Source organism: Passer domesticus, chromosome 2, assembly GCF_036417665.1.
Source record: "Passer domesticus isolate bPasDom1 chromosome 2, bPasDom1.hap1, whole genome shotgun sequence".
Classification (NCBI taxonomy): Eukaryota; Metazoa; Chordata; class Aves; order Passeriformes; family Passeridae; genus Passer; species Passer domesticus.
In genome coordinates this window covers 57696668-57710631 of record NC_087475.1, presented here as the reverse complement: position 1 = coordinate 57710631, position 13964 = coordinate 57696668, and the positions used below count along the sequence as shown (strand labels likewise).

The 13964-nt window shown below is 36.4% G+C and overlaps 1 long non-coding RNA gene across 1 annotated transcript; it reads right to left on the bottom strand.

Annotated features, from left to right (window-relative positions):
* Window positions 1-8701: 8701 nt before the first annotated feature.
* Window positions 8702-12199, bottom strand: LOC135295443 (uncharacterized). The gene is made up of 3 exons (XR_010357545.1): window positions 12113-12199; window positions 11895-12036; window positions 8702-11252 (listed from the first exon to the last, which is right to left on the bottom strand). It is a non-coding gene; the product is annotated as an uncharacterized LOC135295443 (long non-coding RNA).
* Window positions 12200-13964: the final 1765 nt, after the last annotated feature.

Genomic DNA, 13964 nt, shown 5'->3' with positions numbered 1-13964 from the left:
GAGGTACAGAACTATCAACAGAGCACATTTTAAACCTATCTAGCTCTGCTGAGAAGCTGGGATTGCTGCCTCAGTCACAGCTGTCACTTCCAGCACTGCTTTGGTATCTGAGCTCATTCCTTGGCACAACACTGCTCTGCAGGATGACACACTAACTACATGAGCTCCATTCAGGGGGTATCTCCAAAGATGTGGAAATGTTTCCTGCTTTTATAATTGACCCTAGAGAAATCTTCAGTGTGCTCTCCCAGTCACTATCATGTGCCACACCATGTAATAGTTTCCTTGTGCTTTTTCCTTGAGACAACCACACACATGACCCCAAATCACATTTCTTGCAGTGCACAGCTCTTGGCAGATTATATCTTTAAATGGTAGCCTTTCCATACAAAACACAATTGCTGATTTCTCTGAAAGGTGACAAGCATGTAGAACAAAGATAAAAATACATGCTTAGATTTTTGCTTCCTTGCTTTATAGATTCAGATGCGAAAAAACACAATATCTACATGCCTGGACTTTAGAAAGAGGAAGGCATTCAGAAACATCCTTTTCTTCCATGTTTCTTTATGGATTGCCTCTAGACAGCACCTGTACACTATGCTATTTACTGTGAATGCATTCTGCAGGTGTTTGTCTCTTCCTGTGCAATGCACAGAGTGTAGATGCCTTAGAGAATCCTGGACTGCAATCCAGGGTCTGAGGCATAAAAGTTAGGTATTGTAAAGCTCAACATTATGTCTTTTTTTTTTTTTTTTTTTTTTTTGGATTGAGCTTTCTAGCCCCAGGCATGTTCAGTCTGCATCGACACCTAACATTTAAGCCACTGCAGCATCTCATACAAGACCCTTAGAGCATTTCCCCTCCACAACTTTTATTTCTTGCCCACAGAATTCGTATTCTGTAACCACAGCACATAACCCTACGCAGAGTATTGTCTGACCTCAGCCACCAAGAATTCAACAGAACATTTGCACTCTACTCTGCAACACCCTCTTGACTTATTTCTTATTCTTTTGAAAGACACAAGGTAGCAAATGATTAGTAGTAAAACAGGGGAAAAAAAATAAAATCTGGAAAGCATTATGTCCTCTAAGGTTTCGTCAAGAATGGGACAAAATTTTACCTTGCACTTCTGAAATTGCTGTTGCTTGCACTAAAAGAATTATGTGTGGGTATGTCATTACCAAAGCTCTGCCTTGCTGTTGTTTTCCAGGATGTGAAATCAATACATACCTTCTGAAGCAATAGTTTTGAAACTTAAAATGTGAATTCCTTAGTTTATATTTTTCCCACACTTCAGATATTCTTTTGACTGTGTTTCCCTATTCTCTATGTTGTTAAACAGAAAAAAAGGAATCTTCAGATTGTTGAGAACAATAGATCATAATAATTCTAATCTGCTGGAATTGTAATCTGCAGTCTATCAATATTACACATCAAAATACCTCTTTCAAAGCAGTTGCATTCTATCATCACAAAAAAATATCTACAATCAGTATCACACACTATGCACAGGTTAGAAATTTGAATATTAAATCTTTTTTAATGTAGTCACATTGTATGCAAGATAGCTTCTTGGTAGGTCTCAATATCCAATGCATTTATTTTTCCAATAAAAATATTCATACATTCATCATATGGTCTAGTACAGAGAATACTTTGTCTTAACACAAAAGTCTGAGGTGTAAAACTATATTAAAAGAAACAGTTTATTTCATTGCAGCTTCTGTACACATTTCAGACAAGCATATTAATCCTATTTACAAGCACTAATGAAAACTTCCAGTACTTCTGTAAAATAGTAAGATAAATTACTATTAATACATAGGCAAGGACTGTGAACTGCAAGATCTGAAACCAATAGTAGCTCTTAATTTTTTATGTTATTGTTATTATGTTGTTATTATTATTATTATTGTTGTTGTTGTTGTTATTATTATTATTATTATTATTATAACATCATCATCACCATCATCACTAAAAACCCAGTTCATCCAGATATTTTTATTATTGCTACAGCTAAATTCAGATCTTGGATTCATATTTATTTAAGCCAAGATAAATAACGTCCTGACAGGGTGGCCCTATAATGTGATCAGTAGGATCTTACAGCATCCTTGCTTCAGGAGGTTATTGGTAGTAAACAAGAGCTAGAATAAAGGAAGAAATAAGATCTGGAGGCCCTGCTGGCTTTCTGCTCTGCTCCTCTCCTCTCTTTACTCCAACCCCCCATTTGTCTCTCTCTCCCCTCTTTGATCACTTTGTATGAGAAATTGATTCCAATAGAAATGTACAATCAGAAACAAAAAGAAGCAGGAAAAAAAAAAAAAGGAAAAAAAAGGAACTAAGAAAAGTAAAGGTCACAATTCAGGCCCATAAGAAGATAAGCATGAGAACGTTCCTTAAGTAAGCAATCTTTAGCCCATGCAGGAAAAGCTGGAAAGTAATCCATTTTAAAATGGATGCAAACTAAAAATTAAAGTTTGAAGGCCAAGGTTTTGCCTCCTTTGTCCTTTCTCTTGACTGCTGAAGCTGGAAGACAAAACTGAAGCACACCATGATCCTCCTTCAAATTCAGCTTTCTTTCATACAAGAACAAGGGTGTCAAGAAAACGCAGAGAAAATGTTATTCCAAAGTTGGAATGACAGTGCAGAAGACAGATTTATCAGGGTCTGAGTGTGAGAAACACCATTATACTCCTCAGTGTAGAAAAGACCAAAATTATGTTCTATAAGTTGCAATGCATGGTCCAAGTTTTAATGGAATTTATGCATCTCAGAGAAAATCCTAAATAATAAAACAAATCCACTGAAAAGGTTTATGCATACAGAAAAATGTTGCATGAGTGTTCTAAATAATTTAAAAGCAAGACCGATAAAATAAAAAATATATCTTTAAATTTCACATGATGGCTGGTGTGTGATTCGGAAATTTTAGGAATGCCCTGGGTCTGGTTGGAATGCAGTTAATTTTCTTCACAGCAGCCCATACAGTTCTATGTTTTTGATTTGTGACAAAAACAGTGTTGATAGAAAAGCAATGTTTCACCTATTGCTGAAAAGTGCTTGCACAATGTCAAGATCTTTAAGATCTTCACTGCTTCTCACTCTGACCCACACAGCATGTGAGCAAGAAGCTGGAAGGATGCAGAGCTGACCCAATCTGACCAAGAACATATCACAAACCATACAAAGTCATGTTCAGCAACAAAACTGTGGGAGGGAGTTCTTCCAGTGCAGCCATTGCTGAGAGACTAACTGGACATCAAATTCCTGGTGGGAGGCAGTGAGTGATTGCCTTTGCAGCACCGCATGTTTCCCTTGGTGTTTTTCCCTCCACTTATTAAACTGTCTTTGCCTTGACCCACAAGTTTTTCTCACATTTGCCCTCTGTCTTTTGCCCCCATTCCACTAAGGATGAGGTAAGTGAACAGCTGGGTGGATGCCAGCTGAGATCAGCTGAACACAAGATAGCCTGTGATAAACCAGCAATAGAGATGAAGGAGCAGCTGAAATGTAAATGTTCAGGCATCCAAAAGAAGCTCTACAAAAGGCAACAGGTACATGTCATCCAAAAGGCTAAACACAATAAAGTGCAGAGCGAAGGCTGCAAGGAAGACTTGAGAGCTCAGTGGTGGAAAGGCGTTGCATATGATGATATATAGAACTGTTACATTAAAGAGAAATCAGTCTGCTAAGTCAAAAAAGTAAGTATTGACACAAAGGTGGTTTTTTGGTTTTTCTTTGCATATATATCACAGAAATGCAGTGAAAATAGCAAAAATAAATTGTTTACATAGTGTGGACTATCATCATCTGCAAAGACAAGATAATAGAAAAATTTAAGGACAGATAGCAAGTTCACTAAATGAAAATTTCCTTAGCATTACATTAGCAACAGAGCCTGCAGTCAGGCTAATCTGTTCTAAAATCATATGATGTTTTCAATAACAACTGCAAGTACAAAAACAAAGACATTCCAACAAACCAATTGGTTGGAATTTCTAGTGTCTTATTTAAGATAGGAACAACATTTTCAGATAAAAGAAGTTAATTTAAAAATTTTATAGAGTCAGGCTGAGAGCAGTGATTCAATGTAATCAAAATTTAAAAACATAGAACCCTCAAACACACAGAGCAGGCAAACCCACAGTGATACTTGTTTGCCAAAGGTTATCATGTTCTAGAAAACCTGAAACGGTTTCTTCTACATTACGCATGAAGACAGCTGAAGCAGTGTTGCTGGAACAGCACCTTTTTTCCAAATATCAAGTGCATTAGGACGAAAAGAGTATACAGAGAAGAGGGGCCAATAAGGATGGGATTGATAAAGACATCTTTGTGAAAGTCAGAGAGTACATGTTGGCTGTGTAGTGTGGTAGATACTGAAATGTCAGGCAAAAACCACATTTGAATAGACTGGAGCTATTTGAATAAAAAAACAAAATGTGCTCGCTGCCAAATGTCTAGAGTCATGAAATATTGTCTAGGCAAAAGCAAAAATTAAAAATTACAGGGACAAGAACTGGTGCCAAATTTCAAAATCCAAAAGACAGATACTGGCAAGTATTCCTGAATAGCAAAAGTGTCAACCTTACCACATTCTGCTGATATTCCCTGCAATGAAAATTAACCCAATTACACCATAGCTGATGTTGGAAAGACACAGTATTGTAGAGGATATAGCAGACCCCAATATTAAGTTCTTTTACATGATACAAGGATCAGGGAAACCAGTCAAAAACTACATAAGTACAAGATGACTTCATGGTGAGCCTCACTCACTGCAGTATAGGTCACATAGAACAGTCTTTTTTCCCCAACACCTCAAATCTAAAAAAGTAAATACAAAGTGAGTAATGTCTATACCTGAAATATTAATTACTTAAAGACCACTAGTAGTTACAAAATGCATTTATAGGGAGAGGGAAACAACCTGTGTGTACAAATCTTTGAAGCTACTGCTGAAAGAAGATGTCATATCACAAATAGTTAAATAAAACATACCAATTAAACATATCAAGACACAGATGTGTGAAAAGAAACTGTTGTCCCTCTGATGCTAGTGAGATGGGACACAGGGCAATACTAATTTAGAAGATGGTTGTCAAACCCAGGATTACTAGCATCACCCAAATCCAAAAAAGTCAATATAGAGAAGGAATTTCTTGTACCAGTGTTTGCATGCAAAAAAATTAAACAATATATTGAAAGATAGATAAAATATTCCAGTAGGAAGTGCCCATAAATCACTTGGGAGTGCTTTTTAAAAAACACTGTCAGTCACAGAAAGCCTTCAGACTATGCTACTGAAACTGTAAAGTGTAAGCATGAAAGAGACTGACAAATACATTGCTGATTTCTTATCCAGAGCAGCCTTGCAGTGCACAACTACAGTAACTTAACAAGAATGTGAATCTCTAGCCTGATATTAATGCAGAAAATGCAGAGAGACAGAAGCATCAGCTAAGTCTGCAATGTGCAGTTTCAAGGTAGGGGCTACAACATATCTAAGAACAAATGATACAAGACATAGATTTACAAGTGCTTGCATTTATCATTCTGTCACACTCTGTCAGGACAGCCAGACGCTGTGGGAGAAGCCTTGTCTGCTTCTCAAGAATACTGGAACTGCCCAGATGAGCTGAGAATCCAACACAGCATCGTATATAAAATCAACTAAATCATAAACCCAAGGTCAGTAAAAATAAATTGCCTCAGGTACACACTGAAGTCCTACAGGAATAGCGTCCCGCTCCTCCATAATGCAGTGACACTGCACGCTCTGCAACAGTGCTGCACTAAGCCAAGACATCTGAGATCTGAGAAATAGCTCTGTTATGCTTATGATGAAGCAGAATCTAGCCCATAGGACACTGTGCTTGCTAAAAGTTTTTATTCTAATGGTGGTATTGGACAAAAGACAATGAAGTCACGCAGCATCTCAGCAGGCTTTGGAACAGACCACAGCCATAACTATGACTTGGCATTTTGTTTGAAAGTCAACGTAGATTATTTCTTCATTGAAGCTCATTATTTGACATGAGTGACTAAATTCAGATCCTTTCAGTTCATATTTCATGTTTGAAAAGGTAGGCAAATACATGTAATGTAGAAGCACAAAACCCTATTACAATCACTGGAAATAAAACCAACGCAGACAAGGAAGTCTCTAAGACTGTTCATTTGAAGGAATAGATCTGCATGTTTTACAGAGGATAACTCTTCTTCAGTCTCCAGATTGGTCTCTTGACAGGCCACTCCCAACTACAATGGAGGTTTAGATGCCTAGTGCACATATAGGGTGCATAGATACTTTACACATAATTTAGGATTTTTAACCTTTAGCTGAAGCACACACTAGTGGCATATTCACATCACTTAATTTCAATTATCTAGAATTAGGTATGCAGCCAAAGCATGTTGCCAACTTCTTTCCATAGTCAGCAGAAGCTTGAGAACTAAACTGTTCCAGAGGCTGATTCATCAAATCTACTAAGACACCTCTTCCAAGATCTCATGTGCCTATTCAGAGATGCTTCTTTCTCCCCACTGACTTCAGAGGCAGTTTACTGAAAGAGACTAGGAAGGACTAATGTCAAGTGAGACAAATCCCTCCTCAAAACAGTACTATAGTCACTCTCAATGCTGTAGTGATGCATTTTAGGCATTGTATCTTGTATAATATCTAAATACACCAGAGAAGGAGCAAAACAATTTTGATTCCCTACCATCCTCTGTGCCCAAATGCTCACAGTGGGATGTGAGGCCTTTTCCCATGAATTGCTCCTTTTTAAGCAGCAGAAAGAAGTGTACTGTTAAGAGAATCCTAGGAAGGAAAAATTAAGGCACAAGGAGAGGAGAGTGTGTTATTGAGCCTTGATGGCATGAATTGTCAAGTTCACTAGGGAGACAGGTGCAGAGAAAAATGTTCAGGGGAACCATATCAAAGAGAATCTAACATTCCATGCTGGGAATCAGATGCTCAGAATTCACTAATTGAAACATTCTTTCATTCATTAGAAATGGATAAACGGTTTGCAAAGTTTATTAACTAAAATGGTTAGTCATTTTTTAAAGATTCAAACAGAATAGTAGGGAACTTGTATCTATCAATAGCAACTTCTAATGTGCAGATTATTGCCATCTATACAGTATTTATTAATAGTTTACCAGTATATTATGGACATTAGTACCATCTGCTGCAGATAATTATAACTATGTTGATAGGTGTTTGAACTGATAATAAGACACATATGAATCAGTTAGACTTCATTATAAATTATTAACCAATTTAAAGCATCATTTTGCAAACTCAGTACAAACTATCCACAAATGTATCTTTATTTAAAGGATTACAAGTTTCAGTTTTTTCAGGATCATATGAAATACAGTTAAATGTATGGTTTGCAGTTAAGAAAGGCTACTAGCCTAAGTGATTAGCATTTTAAAAATATGTTAGGTTGACACAATTAATAAAAATTGCCACAAATACAAATAAAAAAGACAATTATAGAATAGCTTTTCACGATATGTACAATCTGGCATGCTGCTCATTTAAGTGATTGCCATGACAAATTTATATTCACATTTAGCTTTTGCTGTCATTCAGAAAAATATGCCATCAAAATTATGCAAATTAAGGGCATAAAAAAGTGTCTAGGTTGAGACTATTTATGCCAAGCTTTGTTCTGAATTGAAAAAAATAGAATCTTTAGATAAAATACATCATGAAATCAGTAAGAAAAAGAGGGGTTTTTGATAAAAAACACTGATAACAATGGCAGCATAAATGAGCAGCACTGGAATATCCAGATCTTTGGAAGAAAATGTTCGTGTACAGTACATGCTGGTACTACAGACAGGCACAGCTTAGCTGAGACATTCTCAGTGCTTTAGCTGTTTACTTAGGCAGCAACAGAGTTCTAAGAAATAGTTGCTATGCCAACCCATCACAGGACTATATATATATACACATTCATGATCAGGGCTTATTTTGAGAGCTCTGTTACCCTTTCTTCCAAAAGTTTAAATATACTTCTGCTATATGGTTTCCATTAAGGCGAAACTCTGTTGTCTGTGTACTACAATGCACAGCCCTGATTTTTTCAAAGATAGGGCATGGAGTATCTAGAGTAACATGAAGACTTTTCAAATAAGGAGCAGGCCTTTGACGTCACATTTCTACAATCACTGAACAGACTGTTCTATTTGCAAGCCTCTAAAGATTTGGTGTTCAGATGATAAAGGGCACTGCTTTTTATAATCTATTATTAACTGTCATGTGTGTATTACTGCAGGAGTTCTCTGAAGAGAAAGCAAAACATGGTTTGGTGGTATGATGATGAAGTTTTTTCATACTATTTACTAGAACAATTTTCCAAATTAACTCCATCCTGCCAGTCTTCTTTTTGAAATACAGAAATAAGGCATAGTAACTTACCTCTGGAGCTTAGAAGGGATGTCTTCAGACAAATATGCATTTTAAAATAATTAAAAATCATAGAGGGAGCTCTTTAATTACCTTATTCTGCTTATGTCACTTTAAGGGCTTTTTTTTTTTTTTCAAATGCATCTGAAAATTCAGTCTATTTATTTTGTAATTATTGGATGACTACATGCAGCACTGCCATTTCAATTAGATTTTGATGGCTGATAAAACCATTGTTGACAGCAAGCACACATGAATGAAGGGAAACCAGATTAGCAATATTTGTGTCATTGCATTTAAATAAAACTAAATGTTCTGGCTGAAATATGATCAAATCCAAAGAGAAAAGAAAAACAGTAAATGGCATGGTAGGGATGGGATCATGCCAGAGATAATAATCTTTCTTTAGACATCTGGATTTTCTAAAGGAGAGTTATTTCCTTTAGAGACTTAATTTTAATTCCCAGAGAGTGTGGCCATTTCTTTTTCAGATTAGAAACCCAAAAACATTTATATATGTCTTCTAACAAGAGATTTGCAACAAGACAGACTTCTTGAAATGTGAAAAAAGAGAGAAGATAGGAAAGATCTCCATGCAGATACAGAGAGCTCAACCCATTAGAATTGATAAGGCAAGAAAAGCCATTGTGATAAATTCCAAAGGTTAAAACATTCTGTCTATTCTAAAGATCAATATAAAGGGGAAAGGAGAGGATGAGTGTGATAACACCATTTAAGAATGACGATATGTTTGCCAGATGAGAATCTGCATCAGAGAGTTGTTCTTTTTAAAAGAGAGGAGCATTGAAGAAGCTGTCTCTTGTATCTCTCCGATTGAAATGAATGACATGTTTTGTATTCATTCAAATGTCTATAGAGAAAATACCTGAAACTAGTGGACAAGAAAGAAAATTATACATTAAATGCTCTGAATTAAATTTGATACAGCAGTACTGCCACAGGCTGAATGCAGTTTTCTGCTCAGTCTCAAAGCCTGATTCAAGTCAGTGGTTTTTTGTTGATACGGGGTTGGGTTTTTAGTAGTGCTCTAGGAAGCAACAGATTAAGCCTATTTTTCAGTGGAATAACTTCATTTGAAGGATTTGAATGTTTTGGTTGTTTGAGAAATCTTACATATCTTCGTGAAAATCAATATCAAAATCTGAGAATTCTTAAAATTCATGCCCTTTGTTTATGTCTCACACAAATTCATTTAGACTTTTTTCTTCACACACTTTCTGTACATCATTATCCTTTTTCTTGCTCTCTTTCCATGAGATAACATAGGCTTTACAATTCACATCCAGAAGGGGTCTTATTTAGGTCCATACCGTATTCACAGTCAAGCCAAAACCAGTTCACAGTTACAATATGTAGAAGTGCCTCCTCACTTAGAAACCACTGTAGCACAATTTTGGGGAGCATTAAAGAGAAAATATATTACCTTATGTCTCTCACTAACACAAAATTGGAGCTTACTTGCACGATAAAAGGTCCAAGACTCTTGAAATTGCTCCACCCCAAAATTCAGTCTTCATTTGAGAACCCTGGAAGCAGACTGTTAAAATGCAAGTAGGAAAGACTGTTGAAGCCTTCCAGTTCAAAATCAACATGCCAGGTCTGTTGCAGATGCAAATGTTCCAACAGTAGCGATATAGAGAGAGAAGCGCTAACTCAAGGAGCACATCACATCTCTCATCTGGCCTGCTACAGCAGGTTCAGACTGTTCCATAATAACCAGACATCCACTAAACATGCTAAAAACCTGTACCTTTGGCTGTCAACAACATCATGGTACTACAGTTCAGAGCAGGGCAGGCAGTGATAATTTCTGTTGCAGAAGTATTACATGTCTCTGAGGTAAGGAAGGGACAGTTCAGATACTGAATTAGTGGAGAGGGATAAGGTGGTTTTGATTAGGTTTGACCTTGAAAATCTTAATGTCTGGGTGGCTCCAGGGTAACTGCAGTGCAAGAGTAGAAGAGAAGGGACAGTTCTGAAGGACATCTCAATCCACTTTACAAGATAACAGTCGAATAAATATTCACATCTTAGCCAATATCATCAGAATTTCTTAGTTTCTCCTTCACCTTTGAAACTGCTATTAAAGGCAAAATTCTACATCAGTTTTGAAATTTCAAATGTGATCTTAAAGGAATTGTAACTTTTAGGCTTACCCACTACTAAGCTAATCTTTATTAAATTAAAAAGTAATGAAAAAAATGTGTAATTTTTGTATTGTTTTTTTAAACGCAAAGGAAAATCCTCCCTTACAGTACGTTCCATCAAATGGTCAAATTCCAAACAGCATGCAGGACTCATCCTAAAGCTAGAATATAGTAAATCATCAATGGATCAGAATTACTGCAACAGAGAGACTGGGGTTTTTTTTTCCTCCTTTTTAAATTTAATACAACAGACTTTCCTAAATGATTTATGGGTCTGGGAGTCCTGCCTCTCTTATCCTTTCAAGAACAATCACAGTAGGCTGGAATGGTTTGAAAGGCTGAGCTGAGGGAGAATCTGCATCCTTATCCCTATAACACTCTGGTGCTCACTGAACTGTTTCCTCAGACTTCTATTTGCAACAAAACTGCTGATCTCAAAACAGCTGCATTATTTCTGTTTTAGTGCTCAATCTGTAAAGAGAGAAAAACATGAGAGATTAATGAGATCTTTTTCATCTTATGTTACCCTGTTTATCTCATAAAATCTATTTTTCAAGGCTTTCTTTCCAGATCTGCCTGATATCTCGTTGTATCCTCCAGCAGCCCTCTTCAATTTCTCATTTTCTTTTCCAGTGCTTCATCACCAGCTTCTTAAATTACCATGTTAGGGGAGAAAAGGTAATAATTAGTTTCACTTTCCTTGATAGATTCCTCACAGTCACATATATCCAACCACAAACTAAAGATAAAGTGAAAAATAAAATATTCTCTCGGCAATAAGGAAATTCTTACAATTAACCATTCTACACCAGTAAATTGGGAGTTTTTAGTTAGTCATGAAAACAGTGTAAGACAATATAGTTAAATGTGAAAGTCTCTTCAAAAACTCTTAGATCTATAAAGGGCATCGCAACATGAACCCAAAAGTAAAATAAAAATAGTAGTATACAGTCATTCTGTTCTCTTTTTTGTTTTTATCCTGCTATACTGACAATTGATAGCATTGCTGAATTCTGCTAGCCACTGTGATTATCCATAGTTCCTATATTCCTCTGAGGTAAATATCAATGAATCTTAATGTATTATTGCACAGTGGCACTCCTATGCTACTGTAAATAAGGAAACAGTACCTGAAAACAACACACACACACACACACACAAAACAAACACAGAGCCAAACGAACCAGTAAGCAGAACAGCAGCTCTATTCTGGAACAAAATATGTTTGTATAAAGCTGCCTGTGATCCCCTCTCAAAACACAGAAGAAATTCCTACATTCTGTGATCATTACCTGAATTTCAGCAGCTGCCATTTCAAATCCTGTAAGAGTTCACTTGATCTTATTTTCAATCACAAATATCCACGGCATCGCAGGCACATATTATACAAGTATATGCATCTTCCTGGGTCAAAAAACTTCAGATCATTTTCCACTTGAAAGAAAGGAGTGAGAATAAGATGTGACAAATGCTAGTAACATCAATTAATGATCTTCTGGGATATACTCACATATTGTCTAAGTAAGGGCTGTATCAGAACCTGGGTAGAATAGAGAAAAATTTCAGCGTGAGCAATTAAACACAAAGCATATTTTCCTGCTGCTGTTTTTCATTAGATACAACAACCTTCTCTACTCTACATTACGCGTTTTTTGTAGCGGTACTCAGTGTTTAGCACTTACTGAATATATAATACAGATGTGACTAGGTGCCTGCCCTTTTTTGGGTTATTTCATATGTTCATTTTATGGCATATATTTTTAATCTTTCTGTATGAAAAGTGTGGTGATACATGTAAGTCATTATCATTCCATCTGTCTTTAGAATGCCTAAAACTAAAAACAGTTTGAGATATGTGTCTGTCTAGATTTTCTTGGAAAGCTGAGAAATTGTGCAAGTTATTTAGCTGTCACAAATTACATCCTATCTTCCATCTCTACAGTTCAGAGGCCATTTTAGTAAATTAAAACTGGCTTCCAATGATGTAAGAGGTTCAATTCATAAAATCCAAAGGCTTTGATTTTAAGTACATTACAGCAAATCAAAAACTTTTGTTTGCTTGTTTATTGGCAGAGGAATTCTAGATTTTAAGTGAGATAGCCTCAGTATGGTTACAATCTCCCTCTATGCCTTTCCACCCAAGTATGTGTCAGAGCTGTTTTATTTCAACAGTCAAATGAAATTACCCTTGTGCTTCAGCTGCACATCTAAAATTGCTGCTGTGAAGTCTTCCCTCAAAAGAAAATTAAGGAGAGTGTGAGGTGTGAGGAAACCTCAGCTGCCACTATTTGACTTTCATACAATTAGTGTATTTCATTTATTTCATTCACTGAAACAAAATGGTTTTGTTTTCTTTGATGTCACTCAGAAACCTGGAATTCAATTCTAAAGAAACACTGAGATAGAAACTGTATTAGCCTGCTCTAAAATATTTACTGAAGATACTTCTTTGGTAAGCTATGTTTATGTCAACAGAAAAAATGATGCACTAGAGATCAGACACACACAGCAACAGCAACAGAAGAAGGATGGAAACCTGTGGTTCAGCTGTCCCCCTAGGTGAGTAAAATTTTATTAGAGATATCTCACACAGCAACTCTACAGCTTGCCCCAGTTGGCACCAGCAAAATCTTGGCTTGTAAGGCGTATAATTCCTGTCTTCTATAGAAGTATGTGCAGCTTCAGCAGCCTATGAAGCCTTTGAATGTCAACACAAAAGCTTCTGGGAGTTTCTTCTGATAGCTGATTAGGAGACAAGTAAAATGAAAATCTTTATTTCATTACTAAGTGTGATGCTTAAAAATATATACACTCAGGGGAGATATTTTTTGGTATATATATTTTCTCCTTTTTTTTCCTGCTTCTCTCTTCTCTATTTGAGCGTATTAACTTTTTTCTTCTGTACATGACAATTATTATATAGGAGCAAATTAAACTTGGTTTCCATGCCAAAAAGCAGAAACAATAGTCTTGTATTTTTACCTGTCTTATGATGGATGGTAAGGGAGCCTGTTGTATCAGGGCTGGTCATCTTGGTGAGGTGGGCTTGAAACAGGCGCCAGGGAGGGGTCCAAACTGGAAACCCCATTGCAAGCAACTGGGGAACAAACCAAGACAATCAGAACAGTAACAAATATTCCTTTGCTGCCTCTCAAGATGAGAAAAAGCAGAAAAAAAAACATCTGCAGATGGTGACTCTCTTTTAACAAGGAGTCATGCGAAAAAAGTGAGGTGTAAGGGGTACAAGTTCCTCCTGGAGAGATTCCAATTTAAAAAAAAAAGGAAAAACTTTCTCAATTAGAACAATCACCTATTGCAATTTACTCTCAATGGAAGTGGTGGATTCCCCAACACTGGACACT